Here is a 6,682-nt window from a genome sequence, read left to right as displayed (position 1 = left end):
CACACTTTTCGTTTTGTCCTAAGCTACTTGGCTAAAATACTTGCTCGCTAGCCTAACTTCCTTTGGCGGGCAACAATGTGCCAGGCCCGCTAGTTAACATTAGCCTACTACATCTAGCTGCATATTGAACTTCCATCCTCTCAGGCCAGGGGCACAATGTATGAATTCATGGTTAAATCAGAATTGCTGTTAACCTCTCTGGGCTAGGTGGGACGAATTCGTCCCACCTACGTAACAGCCAGTTGAATCCAGTGGCGCGATTTTTAAAACGTTTGAAATACTATTACTTCAATTTCTCAAACATATGACTATTTTACAGCTATTTAAAGACAAGACTCTCGTTAATCTAACCACACTGTCCGATTTCAAAAAGGCTTTACAATGAAAGCAAAACGTTAGATTATGTCAGGAGAGTGCCCAGCCAGAAATAATCAGACACCCATTTTTCAAGCTAGCATATAATGTCACAAAAACCCAAACCACAGCTAAATGCAGCACTAACCTTTTTATGATCTTCATCAGATGACACACCTAGGACATTATGTTATACAATACATGCATGTCTGTTCAATCAAGTTCATATTTATATCAAAAAACAGCTTTTTACATTAGCATGTGACGTTCAGAAAAAGCATACCCCCCGCAAACTTCCGGGGAATTTACTAACAATTTGCTAAATTACTCACGATAAACGTTCACAAAAAGCATAACAATTATTTTAAGAATTATAGATACATTACTCCTCTATGCAGTCGATATGTCCGATTTTAAAATAGCTTTTCGGATGAAGCACATTTTGCAATATTCTAAGTACATAGCCCAGCCATCACGGGCTAGCTATTTAGACACCCATCCAGTTTAGCCTTCACCAAAATCACATTTCCTATAAGAAAAATGGTCTTACCTTTCCTGTTCTTCGTCAGAATGCACTCCCAGGACTTCTACTTCAATAACAAATGTAGGTTTGGTCCCAAATAATCCATAGTTATATCCAAACAGCTGCGTTTTGTTCCTGCGTTCTAGACACTATCAGAATGCTAAATCACGGTCGTGCGCATGGCGCAGAACGTGACAAAAAAATTCTAAAAATTCCATTACCGTAATTCGAAGCATGTCAACCGCTGTTTAAAATCAATTTTTATGCAATTTATTTGGTAGAAAAGCGATAATATTCCGACCGGGAATCTGCAATGAGCTAAACAGCCGAAGGAAAATACTCCACGGGGTCGAATCGCCCACGCGCCTAATTCTATTGTCCTCTGATGCGACACTTGGAAAAGGCGATAATGTGTTTCAGCCTGAGGCTGCCTCGTCATCGTTCAGGTTTTTCCCGGGTTCTGAGAGCCTATTGGAGCCCTAGGAATTGTCACGTTACAGCTAAGATCCCCACTCTTCAATAAACAGAGACAAGAAGAACGACTCCTTGTCAGACAGGCCACTTCCTGCATGAAACCTTCTCAGGTTTTTGCCTGCCATAGGAGTTCTGTTATACTCACAGACACCATTCAAACAGTTTTAGAAACTTTAGGGTGTTTTCTATCCAAACCCGAACAATAATATGCATATTCTAGCTTCTGAGTTGGTGTAGGAGGCAGTTAAAAATGGGCACATATTTTTTCCAAAATGCTCAATGCTGCCCCCTAACCCGTAGAGGTTAAATTGACCAGTACGGAGAATTAAGTAAAACCACAAGTCCAAATCCTTATCTCCGTCCATGGCTAATTTGGGAAAGGGACGATTTCACAAGATGCAACAATTCAAGATTTTCCTGTATATGACATTTGGCTTGTGAATGATGTGAAACCAAATCCAATCTGGCTTTCCTTGACACTTTTTTTGGAATGACATGTTCGACAAGCAGGTGCCTACATACTTTTGGTAATGTAGTGTATGCCAATTTTTAAGTCATTCTAAGATTTGTATCATTCGCAACTAAAGTTGCCAAATAACTCTAAATCTAGCATATAGGACCTGTTTCAAATGATTATTTTACGCTCAACATAGACACCTAATTTGCACATTCACTCCATAATAGAAAAATATCCTTTCTATTTTATTCAGCTAAGTTCAATTATATTCTTCTTACTATAAAGTCATATAAAATACAATAATGGCACAGGACTTATTAGCATATCTTGTCAGCTAAATGAACAAGCCTACTCCCGCTCCCCCTCCCTGGTGCTCGAAGGCGCCAGGCTCCCCAGCATTACGCACTCCTGCCACCATCAGTACGCACACCTGCCATCCCCATCACGCGCATCAGCGATTATTGGACTCACCTTGACTCAATCACCTGTTTATTACCTCCCCTATAGTTATCAGTTCCCCAGCTCTGTTCCCCGCTGCTGCATTAATGTTTGTATGTCATTGTTACCCGTGTGCTGACACTGTTCCTGTCTGTTCCGCAATAAATGTTCAACTGCTTCTCATCTCCAGCATCGGTCCTTTCACTATGGCATGGAGCATAGCCAGATAACATACAGTGGGGAGGACAAGTATTTGATACACTGCCGATTTTGCAGGTTTTCATACTTACAAAGAATGTAGAGGTCTGTAATTTTTTATCATAGGTACACTTCAACTGTGAGAGACAGAATCTAAAACAAAAATCCAGAAAATCACATTGTATGATTTTTAAGTAATTAATTAGCATTTTATTGCATGACATAAGTATTTGATACATCAGAAAAGCAGAACTTAATATTTGGTACAGAAACCTTTGTTTGCAGTTACAGCGATCATACGTTTCCTGTAGTTCTTGACCAGGTTTGCACACACTGCAGCAAGGAATATGGCCTACTCCTCCATACAGACCTTCTCCAGATCCTTCAGGTTTCGGGGCTGTCGCTGGGCAATACGGACTTTCAGCTCCCTCCAAAGATTTTCTATTGGGTTCTGGTCTGGAGACTGGCTAGGCCACTCCAGGACCTTGAGATGCTTCTTACGGAGCCTCTCCTTAGTTGCCCTGGCTGTGTGTTTTGGGTCATTGTCATGTTGGAAGACCCAACCACGACCCATCTTCAATGCTCTTACTGAGGGAAGGAGGTTGTTGGCCAAGATCTCGCAATACATGGCCCCATCCATCCTCCCCTCAATACGGTGCAGTCGTCCTGTCCCCTTTGCAGAAAAGCATCCCCAAAGAATGATGTTTCCACCTCCATGCTTCACGGTTGGGATGGTGTTCTTGGGGTTGTACTCATCCTTCTTCTTCCTCCAAACACGGCGAGTGGAGTTTAGACCAAAAAGCTCTATTTTTGTCTCATCAGACCAAATGACCTTCTCCCATTCCTCCTCTGGATCATCCAGATGGTCATTGGCAAACTTCAGACGGGCCTGGACATGCGCTGGCTTGAGCAGAGGGACCTTGCGTGCGCTGCAGGATTTTAATCCATGACGGCGTAGTGTGTTACTAATGGTTTTCTTTGAGACTGTGGTCCCAGCTCTCTTCAGGTCATTGACCAGGTCCTGCCGTGTAGTTCTGGGCTGATCCCTCACCTTACTCATGATCATTGATGCCCCACGAGGTGAGATCTTGCATGGAGCCCCAGACCGAGGGTGATTGACCGTCATCTAGAACTTCCATTTTCTAATAATTGCGCCAACAGTTGTTGCCTTCTCACCAAGCTGCTTGCCTATTGTCCTGTAGCCCATCCCAGCCTTGTGCAGGTCTACAATTTTATCCCTGATGTCCTTACACAGCTCTCTGGGATTGGCCATTGTGGAGAGGTTGGAGTCTGTTTGATTGAGTGTGTGGACAGGTGTCTTTTATACAGGTAACGAGTTCAAACAGGTGCAGTTAATACAGGTAATGAGTGGAGAACAGGAGGGCTTCTTAAAGAAAAACTAACAGGTCTGTGAGAGCCGGAATTCTTACTGGTTGGTAGGTGATCAAATACTTATGTCATGCAATAAAATGCAAATTAATTACTTAAAAATCATACAATGTGATTTTCTGATTTTCTGTATTTTTGTTTTAGATTCCGTTGAAGTTGAAGTGTACCTATGATAAAAATGACGGACCTCTACATGCTTTGTAAGTAGGAAAACCTTCAAAATCGGCAGTGTATCAAATACTTGTTCTCCCCACTGTAGGCCTACAGTAGGCCAACTCATATATGACTAATTTCAGGACACTAGGTGAATGTCGCATGCCACTACTTCACAGGAGAAGCATTTGAACATAAACATTTGTTTTTAATCAAAATGCGTTTTTTTGGGGGGCAGAAATGTCTTCTGGAACATGTGAACTTTCATGTGCCTTAATTACATTCTTCTATGCCATCTGTAAATATGAATATAATTGTTACATTACAAGCCTAGTTGGTTTAGCCATGGAAAAAGCCAGGAACCTTCCCGCTAGTCATAATTGGCAGAGATAATGGATGGGCTGGACATGCCAAGAGATGGGTTCAGATTGGTCTACCATGTAGCATGCTACTGTCTTAACATGAGCTGCTCACTATGTGTAGGTAATCCTTTCTACCACAGCTTTTTTGAAAGATTGTCACGGTTCCTTAAGGCATGAGGAAAGGGCAGAGTCAAACACAGGAGATGTAGTCCAGTAGTGTCGTAGAATGATATATTTATTGCACCGAAAAACCACTCGGCATAACAAAAGGGCATAGGGTGCGCCCAGAGACCACACGGGAACACAGTAAAACAAAAATACGCACGGGGCGCAGCCCGGCAAATGCTATATTCATCCAGCGAGAATTCGCTGGGGAAAAATGTGCAAAAAGCACAGAACGTACACAGACCTGCCCGCTGACAAACAAACAATCCCGCACAAAGACGAACCCAAAGAAACAAACAAAATACCTCCCCACTAATGACAGACAAGAGACAGGTGCGGGCTAGAGCATACAAAAACCAAAGAACACAGAAACATAGATCGGTGGCAGCTAGTAGACCGGCGACAACGACCGCCGAGCGCCGCCCGACCGAGGAGGGGCGCCATCCTCGGTGGATACTGTGACAAAGATCATGAAGAACTGGAAAAGTGTTGCTAATGCTCTCCACTTTCTGGAGGACGATCGTGCCATGCTGACTTTAACAATGAATCAGATGATGAGGAAATTGTGATTTAGGTAAAAACATTTCCATTGAACCAGACATTGTAGAGTCTTCTGAAACGGTGATCAACAGTGTTGTTGTCACCAAAAAAGTTGACCAAGTTTTAAAATCAGTGGAATGCCTTGTGGAAGCAGAGTATGATAGCTAAGGAGCTGGAAATAATTCTGGCGTTTGATTGCAAATATGCGGAGGGAGTCAAAAAGAGAACACACAGAAGCTGTTGTATAAAATACCTGTCTCCGGATTATATCTTCAAACTAAGGGCAACCGTGGCAGCCGTGACAGAGAGGGTGAGGTGTTCATCCATGCATATTGGTAAGAGAGTCTAGCTAGCTATATTTTCAGATATTGTACGTTTCTAATTGTGTCAGAAAGTTGTTTTCATTTCATAAAGCATACTGTTAGCTTGTTAGCTAATGTGAGCTGGCTGGCTCACTAGCTAACGTTACATGTATGATCAGTGTAGTAAGATTATTTGTATCTCAAAAAGCCATTTGCATTGCTAGTTATAGCTTAATGATAACTTTAGCTACCTGCAGATTCATGCATGTTGGCTAGCTATGAGAATCGGTCTGTATTGCTAGTAGTATATGGGTTGGGATTATTTCCACATTCAAAACAACTGGGAAGTCAGAACTGGGAACTCGGAAATCTCCAACTTCCAACTTCAGTGCACTCAAAACAACTGACAACTCTGAAAAAAACTATCTCCGACTGGGATAAATCGTTTTCAAAGGTCATCCAACTCAGAATTCCAACTCAGCAACGCAGGCCTCTTTCTAGACTACCGACTCTCCGACTTGAAGACTACTGACATCATGATTTGACCTGGTATTGTTCCAAGTTCCCAGTTGTCTTGAAAGCACCATTAGGTTCAATGTTTAGTTAGCTAGCTACATGTCTAAACAAAAGACTCCACTTTGTCAGATGATTACACGACACATCAAGTTAGCCAGGTGTGTCTGGGGGTGATTATGGTCATCTATTGTATTCATGAACATGTGAACATGTCTAGAAAACCCATCCACTTAGCTAGATGTGGCTGGGGGGTGGTTATAGCATTTCAGTCACATGACCCATCAATTTAGACCACTGTGTCTGGGTAAGAATCATCTAATAATTATAATATATTTATACAATATTTGTCTGGACATTTTCTATTTTTGATATTGCTGCTATGCAAATATGCAAGTAACCATCACTGTACCGTTTACACCTTCTGTATCCTGTGCAATTGGCATGCCACTTGCAACGCTAGGGTGTTGGGTTCGAATCCCACGGGGGACCAGTATGAGAAAATGTATGCACTCACTACTGTAAGTTGCTCTGGGTAAGCATGTCTGCTAAATTAGTGAAATGTAAATATAGTGTGTGTTTACCAGAGACGGTAATGTCAAGAACAACATGACCTGCACCAAAATCAGTTTAAGATATAGGCCAAGGACTAGATTAAGTACATTTTTGCTACTACTTTCACCACTTTTAGTCGTAAAATCTTTGGTTGTTTACTATACTACCTTACTCAGTTCAGCACATGGCCTCACATGTGAATCCTTAAAGGTATGGGTGGGTCTAAGGCTTAAGAGGGTGTGAACGATGCTGAATGGGT

This window comes from Salmo trutta, chromosome 29 (genome assembly GCF_901001165.1).
Source record: "Salmo trutta chromosome 29, fSalTru1.1, whole genome shotgun sequence".
NCBI lineage: Eukaryota > Metazoa > Chordata > Actinopteri > Salmoniformes > Salmonidae > Salmo > Salmo trutta.
Note: the sequence above shows the minus strand (reverse complement) of the source record.